Raw genomic sequence first — 17,880 nt, 5'->3', positions numbered from 1 at the left:
TTAAAATGGAATCTGTCAGTAAGATCAACCCATACTAAGTATGGATTTTTGATTCAAGAGGAAGAAGAGGGTAACACTTCAAAACGTACAAAAATAAAGAAAATAAAGAAAACCTCTTATTATACATTTGACGTTTCTTCATCATCTGGCAGCGTGGATATAGACAACAAATTTTCCATTTGTATTTGTCATTTCTGGTGAAGTTACCCATGGATCTGCAGCAGCCATACAACCCTGGATCAGGTCAGCATACATTCATACCAATTCTGATAATCATCCACTGGATAAGGCTCTAATTGGCGCCATTCTTTCTCCTCAGATTTTCATATGGCTATAACTGACACATCTGCAGGCTCCTCTCAGCTTCAGCTTCCATACTACAGGAAGACAGTGGAGCAATATTGTTACAATACAGCAGAGCTCAGAGAACTGCAAAAAAAAAATGTGTTTGTAAGGGTATGTGGACATGTTGCGGATTGCTGTGCGGAATTTTCCGCGTGGAATCTACATATTTTGGCAGAATCCGCAGGTCAAAATCTGCACATTTTAATGCGGACTCAGTGCGGATTTGGCATGCGTTTTTACACCTGCGGATTCCTACAATGGAATCGGTGTAAAAACACTGCAGAATCCGCACAGAGAATTGACATGATGTGGAGAAAAAAAGCTGCGTTTCCGCATGGATTTTTCCACAGCATGTGCACGGCATTTTTTTTCCCCATTGAATAACATTGTACTGTAAATCATTTGTTAACAGACACCACAGATTACAAGACCGAATCGACCAAGTCCTCTTTTTGTGCTATTACTGTTTAGTGTTAGGACTCGTAAGCGTGGGGACCTGTGACGAGGGTTACGAGCTTACATATTTTGGTCAAAATATCAACTTATACCTCACATTTTTATATGTGTTTTTTGCACTTTATTTTTCAGGGTGCAGTTGGGCCCATTTGGTTTTGTAATCTGTGGTGTCTGTTCACATGGGATGCATTTGGATAGCGCTGGGCAGCCTGCCTGATTTAATAGAAGGGCGTAACTAATAGACTTTTAATCTGGATGCTGTGCATTGCCATAGTGTGAACAGCGCCGCATACAAGTCTTCATTGTGCATTAATATAACAAGCAGCCGCCCCCTCCATGCATTGGTAGGGTGTGAGCAGTTGTGACATCAGTATTCTTGCACTTGTGTTGCCACCATCTTCACTATATGGGTCCACTGCATCCTGATAGTACATTTGTTTGGAGGCCTGGGCAGGTACGCATCTCTGCCTTTTTTGCTGTTTTTCCACCAAACAAGCAATTTGACAATCTTATTTCCACTAAATAATTTTATGCCTGAAAAAAATAGTGACTATTCTGAACAAAAATGGTTATATGAGTTCATGAAAAATTTCACATTTAAAAATTTAACAGTGGGGGGAGTTGAATTGGTTAGGAATAGTTTACTTAAGATATTGGCAGCGCACTGAGTTTGTAGGACACTGTTTACTTTCACACTTTGATCAGCCCTTGAGGTGGTCAAGTATCGTTCAATTTCACACCTATGTTTACTTTACACATATCACTAATTTAATGAAACTGTGTTAATATTAACTGCTATTCTCAGGTGAGGAGACCACATACTGCTGTATTTTTTTGTGAAAAAAAGCACACAAACAGAAAAACCTGATTGCTGCATTTGTGCACTTACTCATTACTTTTTCTGGGTGAAAAAAACACTGCAAAAGTGCTGAAAGAAGTGACATGCTGAAATTTTAAAAAAAAGCAGATTTCCAATTCAGTCAGGAAAAAAAAAAAATCGTAGTTACTTACCGATAACGGTATTTCTCTGATCCCATGACGGCACCACGGAGAGAGGGATCCGCCCTCAGGGACAGGAAACCTACAGATGAAAAAGGCGGTACCTCTCTCCCACATCAGTTGGTTTACAGAGCATTACACAGAACTCTCAGCTGCAACTCAAACTGTTATAAAAAAAAAAATCCAACATTAATCAAATTAAGCTTAACAAAGGCACCGCGTGGCTAAGTACTAACGCTAACTAACTCACTCTTATGTGCACACCTGTGTGTGTGAAAGGGAGGGGATGTACGGGTGCCGTCATGGGATCAGAGAAATACCGTTATCGGTAAGTAACTACGATTTTCTCTTTCCCTCATGGCACCACAGAGAGAATTACAAAGATTGTACATCTAGGGAGGGACCACCGCCTCCAGAACCCTTTTCCCAAAGGTGAGATCTGAAGAGGAGGTAAAGTCTAGACGGTAATGTTTGAAAAATGTAGAGGGGGAAGACCAAGTGGCAGCTCTACATATCTGATCTTTTGAAGCGCCAGCTTTCTCTGCCCAGGATGATGCCACTGCCCTGGTTGAGTGGGCCCTTACGTCCTCCGGTATGGCCGCCCCGCAAGAGGAGTAGGATAGGGTGATGGCTTCTCTTATCCACCTCGCCAGTGTGGCCTTCAATGCTTTTTGACCCTACCGAGGACCCTGAAAGCAAACAAACAGAGCCCTATCCTTCCTAAATTCCCTCGTGGTTGTTAACTATTGGACCAGGCATCTTTTTACATCTAAAGTGTGCAACAACTCTTCTGTTTTGTTTTTGGGATTGGGGCAGAAAGAGGGTAGGGAAATTTCCTGAGTCCTATGAAACTGTGACGACACCTTGGGGAGATATGCTGGGTCGGCTTTAAGAATTATCCTATCATCCAGAATTTGCGTGAAGGGTGCGTGGGCACACAGAGCTTGCATGTCACTAATACGGCGAGCAGAAGTTAAGGCTACGAGGAGGGAAGTCTTAAGTGACAATATTTTTAAGGGAGCCTCCGCTAGGGGTTCGAAGGGAGATTTGGTTAGTGCGTTTAGCACCAGGTTTAGATCCCGGGGGGGGGGGGGGTGTAGAGGGATCGGCCTCGACCTACTTGAGGCTCTAATGAATCTCATAATCCATCTATTTTTGGCTAGGTCATGGTTATACAGAGCTCCCAAGGCCGCCACCTGTACTTTTAAGGTGCTGGTAGCTAACCCCTTTTCCAACCCCCTCTGAAGGAATTCCAGAATCTTGGCTACAGGGATTTCGCCCGTTGGGTAAGAGCCTGACACTGACATGAACTTCTTCCACACTTTGCCATATGCTTTGGTGGTTACTGGCTTTCTACTTTGTAGTAGTGTGGATACCAAGTTTGACGAGAAGCCCTTGTTACTTAGGAGCTCCCTCTCAAAAGCCAAGCTGTCATGTGTAGATTTTTTATGTGGGGGTGATACACTGGTCCCTGGGATAGCAGGTCTGGAGTTTCTGGTAGAACCCAGGGATCCGTTACGGACATTCTCCTCAGCCAGGAGAACCAAATTCTCCGTGGCCAGAAGGGCGCTATTACCACTACCGTTGCCTTGTCTTCCCGTATTTTCCTTAGTACTAAGGGGATGAGAGATATTGGTGGGAAGGCGTAGGCCATCTGATAACCCCAGGGTATCGTGAAAGCTTCTAGCGCTACTGGGCCCCCCGGGGATCGATTGAGCAGAAGGTTTCCAGCTTTGACCGCTACATCTAATTTAGGAGCTTTGTTCCAGAAGGAGCAGGCCGGGTCGTCAAAGGGGTATTTTCTCTTTGGTGTTAGGAGGACTTTTTTGTCTGGCTTTTTCCACTCTCGCTTGATGAGGGAGTGGATTTTCTCATTAATCGGGAAAGCCCTCCCTTTCTTTTGCTCTAGCCCTCTGATTATATCTTGGGCTGTTTTCTTGGGGCATTCGTCTACCAGCCCCATAGTTGTCCTCACGGCCTTTACCAGGGCGTCCGTCTCCTCAATGGGAAAGCAGCTGCGTCCCCCTTCTGAGGATGACGAAGAGGATTGGGAGGATGATGAATCGCTTGAGTCGGATAGTTCACTTCCCGACTCACCGACACTCGACTCCGGGGATCAATGCCTGGACTGGCGTTTCTTCTTTGAGGTCCTGGCGCCCTTAAGGGCGTCTTCGATCTGAGTTTTTATTAATGCTTTGAGGTCTAAGGCAAACCCCGGGGATTCCTCTTGTATAGTCTTCTCTATGCAAGCCGCACAGAGCTTTTTCTCCCATTTAGGGGGTAGTTCCTCCGTGCATATAGCACATACCACGTGTTTAGGTTTGGTAGTGCATTTACGCCCTGAAAAAGAAAAATTAATAGTCGCAAATTAGAAGACGGCATTCACGGAGATCACTCACCCTCCTGTGGAACGAACAATACAGTCTCGGGCGTAGGGATTATCTCCACTGCTGAATCCACTACTGGCTGTGCTGCCATGGTGGAGCTTTGGCAGCGCCGCGATCTCGTGTGACCGCTGCTGCTGCGCTGCTGGGAAGAGTCGCGCTGGTGCTGTTGGTGATGGCGCTGCATTTGCTGTGGTCCCTGCTTCGGGGACCACCTCCGTGTCTCCTTCTCCTTCTGCGGTTTCCCACTCATGGTGACCGCTTCCTTCTCTTTCAGTGTGCTTTTTAAAGCCTCATCATTTTTTTTTTTAAATTTCGCACTGCCGCCCCCTTCCCAGGGATCCCTGCGCCCCGCCGGAAGTACCGCGGCCCGCCGGAAGTCTCGCGCATGCGCACCGCGCGATCACCCAGCGGTGTACCGCGCTTCCCTTTCCCTTAAGGGAGCTGACATGGCGCGCGCGCCCCCTTCCTCCGGTATACCGCGTGTCCGGCGCCGGTTTACTGCGGCCTCCCGGCACTGCACACCAGGCTCCGGTGGCCGCCGCCGCTGTGTTTTGCAGAGGCCTGCCCTCTTCCCGGCTCTCGGTGGCCCCCCTCCATCCCGGGTATGGCAGGCTCTGCTGTATGGCCCTTGGTGACCGCCGCCACCTGCCCGGCCCCTTATCAGATCGGCTGGGCTCTCCTGTACTGACCGCCGTCACTATACTGCAGGAGGCCCCCTTTTTTTTTTTCCCCTCTTTTTTCCCGGGATCGCCAGACTTCCTGGATTCTTCACTGCCTCTCCCCACTCACCCTCAAGGCCCGCCGACCCCAATGGTGGTGCTTCGGGGGGGGGGGGGAGCCTGTTCAAGGCCTCGACCCAGCCGAGGCAGGGAGCCCCGCTGCTTTATTGCCGGTCTGGATCGGTCCCCGGAATCCTGCGACGACTTCCAGGTACGTGCTGTAGGTTCCCAGTCAGGGACAGGAAACCAACTGACATCGGAGAGAGGTACCACCTTTTTCATCTGTAGGTTTCCTGTCCCTGAGGGCGGATCCCTCTCTCCGTGGTGCCGTCATGGGGGAAAGAGAAAAATGTGTGTGCATGAGATTTCTAAAATCTCATAACTTTTGCTGGTATTGTAAAACACAACTTTTAATTTGCATTAAAAAAACCAAAAACGCAACATGTGAACATAGCCTTATAGTGACATTGCATGAATTGGGGTGACTAGTCCATGAGAGCTTTGACAGTTCTTTTACATTGGCACTCTCCACTGCTCCTGCATGCTGGTAGACCGTGTACAGCACTTGGAGTCTCAGGAGGGCTGTTGTGGGCATGTGTAGGTGAGCTAGGAGTGTAGGCATTATGCAGATCAATGTCCTGGGTAGGAGTGGTGGGTGGGCACTGCATGTTGGAGCTAGGACTAGAGGTAATAGGGCTGCCTGAGAGGCGAGCGCTACGGTTGTGTCTTTAGTGGACTATGAAGGGACAGAAAAACTGTCTGAAAAAGAAAAAAAAAAAAAAGTATAGGGGTAGGTTTGTAGGCACATTAAAAAAGGGAACCAATATTTATTTCATAGTGAAAATGAGCCTGGAAAACTACTTTAAATATCACATGGTTTTTCGAAAACCTAGACACTAAGCCTTTAAAGAGGTTACATAGACTGAAGTTACATCTAACAAAAAGGGATTTCCCAAGCCGGCATACCGTCCCATTAAAGTGTGCTTCCAGTTATACAGAGAAGTCTACAATATCATTTTTCTAAATCAGTTCCATTAGTGATTTTGACTCTCAGTAGCAGCATTGAACAGCCATAACTCATGCTGTCCCCTAGGTTTCCGTCACCAGCACTGTATACTCACATTGCATTCTTCAGTGCTGGAGAAGGAAACCTAGGACAGAGCATGGACCACCCGTAGTCAGGCTAGTTAAGGCAAAATGGTTTTAGAAAACCTCTTGCAATAGTAAAAATAACTGTTTTCCTCCCTAACTACAGTTGCATTCAAAAGCCAGAAAATACATTCCCCATCAGATGATCAACTGGAAATTTAAGAAAGAAAAAAAAAAAAAGTTTCTACACAGTTTATTAATGTGCAAATGCAGAAAGAAGGAAAACTTCCTTTGATTTCCTCATTTTCCTTTCCCCCTTTTTGCCCCATTCTGCAATTCAATCAGATACATAAAGAATCCTTGTGTGTGTCCCCGGAGCCCAGCCATGTTCTCCTCTACCTGTTCACTATCCTGTGCACGGCTGTAAGACAACTGGCTGCAGCAGAATCCTCTCTCCACCCCGTGTACAGGATTTCTACAAGACTGTTTGCTTTAGAAATATGCAGAAAACCTTGAAGGCTGACAACTAGTGAAGAGCGAGCATGCTCGGGTGCTAACCGAGTGTCTTCGGCGTGGTCGAAAAATATGTTTGAGTCCCCGCTCCTGCATGTCTCGCGGCTGTTCAACAGTCACAACACATGCAGGTTCAGGGGAACTCGAACACATTTTTCGAGCACGCCAAAGACACTCAGTTAGCACACGAGTGTGATCGGATAACACCTTATATACCAGCACGTTCGCTCATCACTACTGACAACCAATGTGAACGAGATTTTCAGCTGTTTACTTCCATCATTCATTTTTAGGTTTAGTGTTTATGTAAATATAATTTGTGACATTACATTTTCTCTAGTGTATGTAAACTCAATCTGCAAAAGAAACCGCAGCATACAAACTGAAGAGGAAAGATTAGCTTTTCAATCAAGGAAGCATAAAGGAAAGTCATTAGGAATTTTCCCTGTAGGAGACTAATCCCTATGAAAGGTCTTTAACACATCAGTTTGACAAATACAACAACAATGGACAATACACTTTTCCCAAAACCGCTTCTTTATCAAAAGCCTTGAAGACTACAGCACAACTGTACATAGTGTGGACACGACTCGGTGCAGTTCTTAAGTTTTTGCAAGAGAAAGTTACCGTATAAAGGAAAGTTTTACACTTCTTTGTAGACCCAATAACTTTTTTTTTTTTTTTGCAGTGCGAGACTTACTGTACAAGACAATGCTCTTAGTCGCTGTTCACAATGCATTTCTGCTATGTTTCTCTGCCAGTCTGAAACACAGACACATTCAGCAAAAAAACAAACAACGAGTTTCTTTAAACTTTGCGTTATTGGAGTCTATGGCCCAATCACGGATTCGTCTGATCCCCATTTTAGTCAGATCGCCTAACTAAAGCATTGCAGAAATGCAGTGTGAATAGGGCCTTAGTGTTTGGAGGATTCCTTCAAGTGTGAAGAGATATTTAAGAAGGAAGTTCATTAAAACAGAGTTGTGTAAGAGAAGAATAACTTACACTTATAAATCTATATCGGAAATCTGAGCTTACATTCATACTCTATTTCCATCTGTCACTTATGGAAGGTAAAATAATGATGAGATCACACTATAACCCTTTGTCTGGTGTCTGTAACCATGGAGACACATGGGTGTGGATGAGAGCTTCATACATGAAAGTGGTCAGATATTTTTAATTAAGGCTAGTTGCAATATTTTTATATTTCCTTCATTTTAAATGCATTGTAGCAATATAAAATAAGGGTTTAGAAGGTGATAATATCTCTTACCCCCCTGATGACTGCTCTATAGTGGCTTTATGGCTGACTTTCAGTGATCTTGTAATGAGGTTTTTATGGTGCGGCTTCATGAGATTATAGCTGTGTGATGTAGAACCTGGGGCCCAGGCTCGCTAACAGCCTTAGTATCATGCGCTGACTGACCAGTCACTGACCCGAGGAGTGATGTTTGCATTTGCACAATGTACAGCTGAAGTTAGATGACTGATGGATGGAAAGTCATCACTTCTGACACTAACAGGATAAGGGGAAGGGGGTGCAACAGAATGGTGCTGAAATGACAGAGGATTGAGGGGGTAAGTTTTTTTTTCCCTTTATTTTGAAGGGAACCTATCACCAGGTTTGTCCCTTTATATGTAGCATTCTAATATGTTGTATATTGTATATGCCCCTAATCTGGCCTGCAACAAAAGAAAAACAGATTTTATTATACTCACCAGTGGAGCGGGCAGTCTGGCCCGATGAGTGTCACAGTCTTGGTCTGGCACCTGCGTTCTTCTTCTGATACTGTCCTCCTTCTGTGATTCGTGTGAATGACGAACCCTACATTATCCACACAGTGTCCTGGGATCATGCTCCTGCGCAGGCGTACTTCTCAGCCCTGACCAAAGCACAGCAAAGTATTGCAGTACGCAGGCACCGGAAAAGGTCAAAGATCCCTGGTGCATGTGCACTGCAGCAGTTTATTCTGCCCGAGGCAGGGCAGAGAGAAGTGCACTTGCACAGGAGCGTGACGCCAGGGAGACTATGTGGATAATGTAGGACTTGCCATCCACACAAAGCACGGAAGGAGGACGTCATCAAAAGACGACGTCAAACCAAGACAGTGACGCCCATCGGACCGGACAGCCCTGTAGCCAAGTATAGTAAAAGGTGTTTTTCTTTTGTTGCAGGCCGGATTGGGGGCATATATACAGCATATTAGAATGTTACATATAAAGGCTGAAAGCTGGTGGTCTTATCTCATATGGGGACAAACCTGGTGACCGGTTCACTTTAACCTTATTTTAGGCCAGTTTTGTATAATCCCAGAAAACTTCATCAAGCTTAATAACATGTGCAATATTTAGGCAATTCTGTAACCAGGTTTTTCAATATACCGTATATACTCGAGTATAAGTCGATCCGAGTATAAGTCGACCCCCCTAATTTTGCCACAAAAAACTGGGAGAACTTATTGACTCGAGTATACTGTAAGTCTAGGGTGGGAAATGCTCCATAGATTATTCCCCCATATGGTGTCCTCAGAAGAAGCTCCATAGATTATTCCCCAATATGCTGCCCCCACAAGAAGCTCCATAGATTGTTCCCCCATATGCTGCCCCCACAAGAAGCTCCATAGATTGTTCCCTCATATGCTGCCCCCACAAGAAGCTCCATAGATTGTTCCCTCATATGCTGCCCCCATAAATAGCTCCATAGATTGTTCCCTAATATGCTGCCCCCATAAATAGCTCCATAGATTGTTCCCTAATATGCTGCCCCCATAAATAGCTCCATAGATTGTGCCCTCATATGCTGCCCCCATAAGAAGCTCCTTAGATTGTTCCCCCATGTGCTGCCGCTGCTGCTGCATGTAAAAATAAAAAAAATGACATACTCACCTCTCCGTCGCTGGGTGTCAGATTCTCACCTGTCCTGCGTCCATGGCTGCTCACCGCTATCTGCCACGTCATCAGTCAGTGACGTTCAGACTGCAGGGGGCGCGGCGCTCACTAACCACGTCACCGCGCCCTCTGCTGTTTGAAGTCACTGACCGATGACAGACAGCAGCAGCGTCGGACTGGAACACCTTGGGCCCACCAGAGAAAATCATTCTTGGGGCCCACTATGTAGCTGCATAGAGTTAAATACCAGACCACCAATTATGCGGTAAAACACGCTAATATCCGGGTATAATATAAGGTTGTACATGTCTTAATTATGTAGCAGGAGTTGGGGTAGCCCCCTCATAGAATATAAAGCAGCCCCCTCACATAGTATAATGCAGCCATCTCATAGAATATAATGCAGCCATCTCATAGAATATAATACTGCCCCCCTCATAGGGTATAATACTGCCCCCCTCATAGGGAATAATGCACCCCCTCATAGGGTATAATGCACCCCCTCATAGGGTATAATACTGCCCCCCTCATAGGGAATAATGCATCCCCTCATAGGGAATAATGCTGCCCCCTCATAGGGTATAATGCTGCCCCCCTCATAGGGTATAATGCTGCCCCCCTCATAGGGTATAATACTGCCCCCCCTCATAGGGTATAATACTGCCCCCCTCATAGGGAATAATGCTGCCCTCCTCATAGGGTATAATGCTGCCTCCTCATAGGGTATAATGCTGCCTCCTCATAGGGTATAATGCTGCCTCCTCATAGGGTATAATGCTGCCTCCTCATAGGGTATAATGCTGCCTCCTCATAGGGTATAATGCTGCCTCCTCATAGGGTATAATGCTGCCTCCTCATAGGGTATAATGCTGCCCCCTCATAGGGAATAATGCACCCCCTCATAGGGTATAATGCTATATAGATATATAGATATAGAGTTAGATAGAAATAGATAGAAAGATAGATGTAGAAATAGATAGATATAGAGATAGATAGTAGATAATGGATAGAAAGTAGATAATGGATAGATATAGATAGAAAGATTCATAGAGATAGATATAAAGATAGATATATAAAGAAATATAGATAGATAGATCGATAGGTAGATAGATATAGAGATAGATAGAAAATAGATAATGGATAGATAGATAGATAGATAGATAGATATAGAGATAGATAGCTATAGATAGAAAGATATAGAGATAGATATATATATAGATAGAGAAAGATAATAGATAGAGATAGATAATAGATAGAGATATACAGATATAATAATAATAATAATATAGACATATATAGATAGATATAGAGATAAATTTATATAGATAGATGGATATAAATAAAAATAGATATAGAGATATATAGAGATAGATAGATATAGAGATAATAGATATAGAGATAGATAGATAGATATAGAGACAGATAGATATAGAAAGATAGATATAGAGATAGATATAGAGATAATAGCTAGATATAGAGATATGTATAGAGATAGATAGATATAGAGTTAGAAAGATAGATATAGAGAGATATAGAGATAGATAGAGATAGCTAGATAGATGGATAGATAGATATAGATAATAGAGATAATAGATAGATAGATAGATATAGAGATAGATGGATAGATATAGAGATAGATGGATAGATAGATAAAGAGAGAGAGATAGAGATTGATAGATAATGAGATATAGAGATAGATATAGAGATATAGTGTTAGATAGAAAGATAGATCTAGAGATAGATATGGATATAGAGATAACAGATATAGAGATAGATAGATATAGAGATAGATAGATATAGAGATAATATATAGATAGATATAGAGATAATATATAGATAGCTATAGAGAGAGCGATATAGAGATAGATATAGAGAGAAACAGATATATATATATATAGATAGATATAGAGATAGATAGGTAGATAGATATAGAGATAATAGATATAGAGATAGATAGATATAGATATAAAGATAGATAGAGATAGAGAGAGCGGTAGATAGAGAGAGAGATAGATATAGAGAGAGATAGATACAGAGATCGATAAATAGATAGAGATAAAAGGTATCAACTACTGAGGACTCTCAATCCTGAATATTTTTCTATTTACTGGCTAACACGGTACAAAGATATACATCTTTCCTGTATCTAGATAGAGATAGATATAGATAGAGATAGATAGATAAAGATAGATAATAAATATAGAGATAACAGATAGATATAGAGATAGAGTAAGATAGAAAGATATAGAGATAGGTAGATATAGATAATAGAGATAGCTAGATAGACATAATAGATAGATATAGATAGATATAGATAGAAAGATAGATATAGAGATAGATGTAGAGATAGAGCGATAGATAGATATAGATAATAGATAGAGATAAATAGATAGAGAAAGAAAGATAGATAGATATACAGAGAGATCGATATAGAGATAGAGATAGATAGATAGATAGAGAGAGATATAGAGAGATATAGATATAGATATAGAGATAATAGATATATATATATAAAGATAGATAGATATAGATATAGAGAGATAGATACAGAGAAAAGATATAGAGATAAATAGATAAAGATAGATAGATATATAGATATAGAGATAGAAAGATAGATAGAGAGATAGATATAGAGATAGAGATATATAGATAGATAGCTATAGAGATATAGAGATAGATATAGAGAGAAATAGAGATAGATATAGAGATAGATAGAGATAGATATATAGATATAGATATAAAGATAGATATAGAGATAGAGCAATAGATAGCGAGAGATATAGATATAGAGATAGATAGATACAGAGAAAAGATATAGAGATAGATAACGGATAGATAAATAGATAGATAGGTATAGAGATAGATAGATATAGATATTAGATAGAGATATATATAGATCAAGATAGATAGATATAGATGGTAGCTAGATAGATAATAAATATAGAGATAATAGATATAGAGATAGAGTAAGATAGATAGATATAGAGATAGATAGACATAATAGATAGATATAGAAAGATATAGAGATAGATATAGAGATAGATGTAGAGATAGAAAGATAGATATAAAGATAGAGCGATAGATATAGATAGAGATAGATATAGATAATAGATATAGAAAGATAGATAGATATAAGAGAGATAGAGAGAGAGAGATATATTGAGAAATAGAGATAGATAGATAGATAGAGAGAGACAGATAGAGAGAGCGAGAGATATAAAAAAAACAAACAAAACAATACTCACCTCTCCTCCTCGCTCCCACGCTGATCCCGGCTTCAGTGTCAGGAGCTGCCCCCTCTGCCAGACACACAGCGGGTGCGCGATGTAGTGACGTCATCGCGCACTGGCTGTGAGCCAGGAGCAGAGAGGACTGAGGGCGGCGCCGGCCCTGATGCAGAGCAGCTTACTGGGCTGGGGGCGGGGCCTCTGGGGGTGGAGACCTGAAATGATATTCACTGCTTCGCAGTGAATATTCATTTCTCTTTAGCAGCGGGGACAGGGGCTCCTGCCTCCTGACACCCGCTGCTGCTCCGCTGGCAGTGGCCCCCATAGCAGCTGCATGGTGTGCGACACACCACTGGCTGGGGGCCCCTGGAGCAGCGGGGGCCCTAGGCAACTGCTGGCCCTGTATGCCTGCAGGTGCCAGGGCCCACCAGATGCCAGGGCCCACCGGAGAATCCTCCGGTTCCCCGGTGGGCCAGTCCGACGCTGGACAGCAGCAAGCAGCCATGGACGCAGGACAGGTGAGTATCGCTGTACTTACCCGTCCTGACGCTGTCTGTTGAGCCCCCAGCTTCTCCGCGCTCTCTCTTCCTGCCTTCAGCGGTCATGTGGTAATGCTCATTAAAACTCATGAATATGCGCATATTCATGAGTTTTAATGAGCGGAACCACGTGACCGCTGAAGGCAGGAAGAGAGAGCACGGGGAGAAGCTGGGGGCTCAAGACACAGCGTCAGGACGGGTAAGTATGACCTGACACCCACGCCCCCCCTCCCCCTCTGACCCCCTTTGTATATGACTCGAATATAAGACGAGAGGGGGACTTTCAGCCCAATTTTTTGGGCTGAAAATCTCGACTTATATTCGAGTATATACGGTAATCTAAGTATAACAAGACAGGTGTACTTATTTTAAAAAGCAACTCCTGAAAGTTTCACTACTTAATAATAAAATGAGAATTGCTCGAGTCCCAGTTCTTATTTCAACATTAAACGACTTTTAGGACACCGATTTTCTAAATAATTCCACCAGCCTCACCAGTAGAAAGAGTCAGTAGCTTGTGGACTCTCTACCCTTTCATTGTATACCTGAGCATGGCAGGTGATTAGCCATAATTATCCTGAAAACCAGGAGTGGCATGACGGAGCAGAGAAAATACAGTTCCTTGCTACTGAACTCCCTGGCTGGCTTATTTACTCAGTATTAGACAGGAACCTTCTTACAATGTACATATCATCACACACTTTTCTCCTGGTCCTATTAAGAGATCACAGTTTGTATAGTTAACATCTGTGAAGAGTTATGCACTAATGAGCTAGAAATACAATAATGAGAACGGCCATGACGCTTATGATTGTTGAGGCCTAGTTGCGGAGACTCCATCTCATTAAGCGGAGAAATGAATGGTCCCAGCAGAGGTTAGACAGATGGAAAGCCGACCATGCCAACATGTCCTCTCATGCTCATGTACATGCTTGCGATTGTCATCTCTCCAGATATGTCCATGTCGGTACTGTATTCCCTATGATATTTAAGTTCTCAGGCATTTTTTTGAAGCATAGAATAGAAAACTTGGTGTTACCAGTAGGGATTCTGGACTTGTCTGACACTAATAAAGGCCGACTTTGGAATTGGTGCCTAAATTTTTGTGAAATACCAAGTGTGTGACTAGACCTAAGGATATGTGCACACAGGCTTTTTTGGAGCGGGTCTTCTACTTTAAGAAAAATTCTTCTCATTCATTTGTATTGTAAAGCTACTTTGCTGGTCACATGGTCAGTCTTTTGAGCATTTTTGTCCGCTTCAGGTTTTGAAAAACTCCAGTGGAAAAAAAGTGCATGTGTCACTTCTCTGAAGCATCTCCCGATAGAGTACTCTCCAAACTAGGCACTGTCCAATCTAGGAGGCTGGAAAAAAAAAAAAAAAAAAAAAAAGTCTCCAGGAACGCTTGAAAAGAAGTTTTCAAAATCCCCTTTAGGAAATTAAAAACTTTCCCAAAACCTCCCGAAAAAAGGAGCATTTCCTGAGCCAGTTTCCATTGAAAAACATGTACAGTTGTGGCCAAAAGCATTGACACCCCTGCAATTCTGTCAGATAGTACTCAGTTTCTTCCTGAAAATGATTGCAAACACAAATTCTTTGGTATTATTATCTTCATTTAATTTGTCTTAAATGAAAAAACACAAAAAGAATTGTCCTAAAGCCAAATTGGATATAATTCCACACCAAACATAAAAAAAGAGGGTGGACAAAAGTATTGGCACTGTTCGAAAAATCATGTGATGCTTCTCTAATTTGTGTAATTAACAGCACCTGTAACTTACCTGTGGCACCTAACAGGTGTTGGCAATAACTAAATCACACTTGCAACCAGTTGACATGGATTAAAGTTGACTCAACCTCTGTCCTGTGTCCTTGTGTGTACCACATTGAGCATGGAGAAAAGAAAGAAGACCAAAGAACTGTCTGAGGACCTGAGAAACCAAACTGTGAGGAAGCATGAGCAATCTCAAGGCTACAAGTCCATCTCCAAAGACCTGAATGTTCCTATGTCTACCGTGCGCAGTGTCATCAAGAAGTTTAAAGCCCATGGCACTGTGGCTAACCTCCCTAGATGTGGACGGAAAAGAAAAATTGACAAGAGATTTCAACGCAAGATTGTGCGGATGTTGGATAAAGAACCTCGAATAACATCCAAACAAGTTCAAGCTGCCCTGCAGTCCGAGGGTACAACAGTGTCAACCCGTACTATCCGTCGGCGTCTGAATGAAAAGGGACTGTATGGTAGGAGACCCAGGATGACCCCACTTCTTACCCCTAGACATAAAAAAGCCAGGCTGGAGTTTGCCAAAACTTACCTGAAAAAGCCTAAAACGTTTTGGAAGAATGTTCTCTGGTCAGATGAGACAAAAGTAGAGCTTTTTGGGCAAAGGCATCAACACAGAGTTTACAGGAGAAAAAAAAGAGGCATTCAAAGAAAAAAAACACGGTCCCTACAGTCAAACATGGCGGAGGTTCCCTGATGTTTTGGGGTTGCTTTGCTGCCTCTGGCACTGGACTGCTTGACCGTGTGCATGGCATTATGAAGTCTGAAGACTACCAACAAGTTTGCAGCATAATGTAGAGCCCAGTGTGAGAAAGCTGGGTCTCCCTCAGAGGTCATGGGTCTTCCAGCAGGACAATGACCCAAAACACACTTCAAAAAGCACTAGAAAATGGTTTGAGAGAAAGCACTGGAGACTTCTAAGGTGGCCAGCAATGAGTCCAGACCTGAATCCCATAGAACACCTGTGGAGAGAGCTAAAAATGGCAGTTTGGAGAAGGCACCCTTCAAATATCAGGGACCTGGAGCAGTTTGCCAAAGAAGAATGGTCTAAAATTCCAGCAGTGACACTACACCACAGACGGCGGTAGCTGCCCCACGCTTCCAGCTCATCTTAGGACCTCTGCCTGGTCCCTGCCAGACCGGACTTCTACATATGGCACTTTAGCCCCTCCTGCACATTCATACTGCCGTGATTGCTTTTTTTTCTCTTGTGCTTTAAGTGAGGTTTGAAAAAGACCCGACATAAGGTCGAAACGTTACCTCAACGCACTATTCCCCTGTGGTGTCTTCAATAATAAAAAAAATTTTTTGCATTGAAAATCAAAATTTCCCAGAGTGCAGCTGTTTTCTCTTCACTGGATGACTGTCTGGACTAAGTTCCAGGTTCAGCTTGCACCTACCTCATATCCACAGAGTGCACGCCTTGTCTGTATCACTAAAATTCCAGCAGAGCATTGTAAGAAACTCATTGATGGTTACCGGAAGCGGTTGGTTGCAGTTATTTTGGCTAAAGGTTGTGCAACCAAGTATTAGGCTGAGGGTGTCAAGACTTTTGTCTGGCCCATTTTTGGAGTTTTGTGTGAAATGATCAATGTTTTGCTTCATTCTCTTTTGTGTTGTTTCATTTAAGACAAATTAAATGAAGATAATAATACCAAAGAATTTGTGTTTGCAATTATTTTCAGGAAGAAACTGAGTATTATCTGACAGAATTGCAGGGGTGTCAATACTTTTCGCCACAACTGTAGTTTTTGACCACCTAAAAAAAATTGCATGTGCACACAGTCTAAGGCCTCATTCACACATCAGTATTTTTGAGCAGTATTTCATCAGTATTTGTATGCCAAAACCAGGAGTGTCTCCAAAACAAAGAACAGGAGTCAGTCTTTCAATTATATTTTTTCTCAGTAAGCTCCATTCCTGGCTTTGGCATACAAACACTGATGCAAAATACTGACGTGTGAATGAGCCTTAACAGAGAGACACGAAGTCACGCGAAAAGGATGATCCAGCATTGTTATTTCATGTGTAATCCAAGACTGACATGTCAGCACTGTCGGACCCTCTATACAATGAATGAGCAGACTCGTCTACGCCTTTCAAGTGAGGATCCCAGCTGCCATAGCCCACTAGTGAAAAGTCTAATTGACATGTAAATACATTCCAGTGTGGGGAAACCTCATCATTTTCATATTCCTATTAGATGACACAGCGGGGGAATGAATGGGCACAGACGAGCATTAAGCAATCTGCAGCTGAGGCGTCTGACAGCACGTCACGGTGATCTGCAGGTTGAGATGATGTGGGCACTGTATAGGAGTCGCGGATGTATTTACTCGGCTTGTTGCTTAGATTTGCTTTAACATCCTGTAAAAAGTTAGTTTGCTAATATTAGGTCTCATTAACCAGTTACGTCCCTAAACACCCAAGCCTACAGATTACCACCATGCAAACAATATGCTGTAACGATTCTGTAGACCGCGCCGCTATAAGTGCTGTTAAGTAATAACAGTCTTCTTCCTGCAGCGTCATTTATGGAAGTATTGAGGGCCGTACTTTGCACAAACAGGATTTGTCTTTAGTGCAAGTCATTCCCTAGAGAATAAAGCCGCTCTGGCTAAAAGCAATAGTGCTGCACTGACGCTGCTCCGACCTCTCCGCTGTAACCATATAGCCATTGTTTGTAATGTCACAGGAGGGCACCGACACCAGGCCCCCCCCCCCCCCCCCACAATCAATCCCTAAATGTGCCTGATCATTGACTCAGAGCATACATTAGTGGCTGGGGGCTGATCTCTGGGGGCAATAGGGAGAGGGGCTGGAATAACTAATTATTAATACACAATAGTGCGGAGCTGCCGTCCCCATGAGGAGCTCACAATGGTCCCCAGTAATGTGTATTCACCAAAGAGAGCAGGGAAGTGGGAGAAA

At 43.1% G+C, this 17,880-nt stretch overlaps 1 protein-coding gene across 3 annotated transcripts in view; it reads right to left on the bottom strand.

Moving 5' to 3' along the window:
- The window catches only part of MAPRE2 (microtubule associated protein RP/EB family member 2), a 198,675-nt gene that overhangs the window by 180,147 nt on the left and 648 nt on the right, over positions 1-17,880 (bottom strand). The window lies entirely within an intron of this gene.

This window comes from Dendrobates tinctorius, unplaced genomic scaffold (assembly GCF_039654945.1).
Source record: "Dendrobates tinctorius isolate UK_male_01 unplaced genomic scaffold, ASM3965494v1 ptg000081l, whole genome shotgun sequence".
In the NCBI taxonomy this organism is placed as follows: domain Eukaryota; kingdom Metazoa; phylum Chordata; class Amphibia; order Anura; family Dendrobatidae; genus Dendrobates; species Dendrobates tinctorius.
The sequence above is the reverse complement of the archived record's forward strand: the minus strand, read 5'-3'. Positions and strand labels throughout refer to the sequence as shown.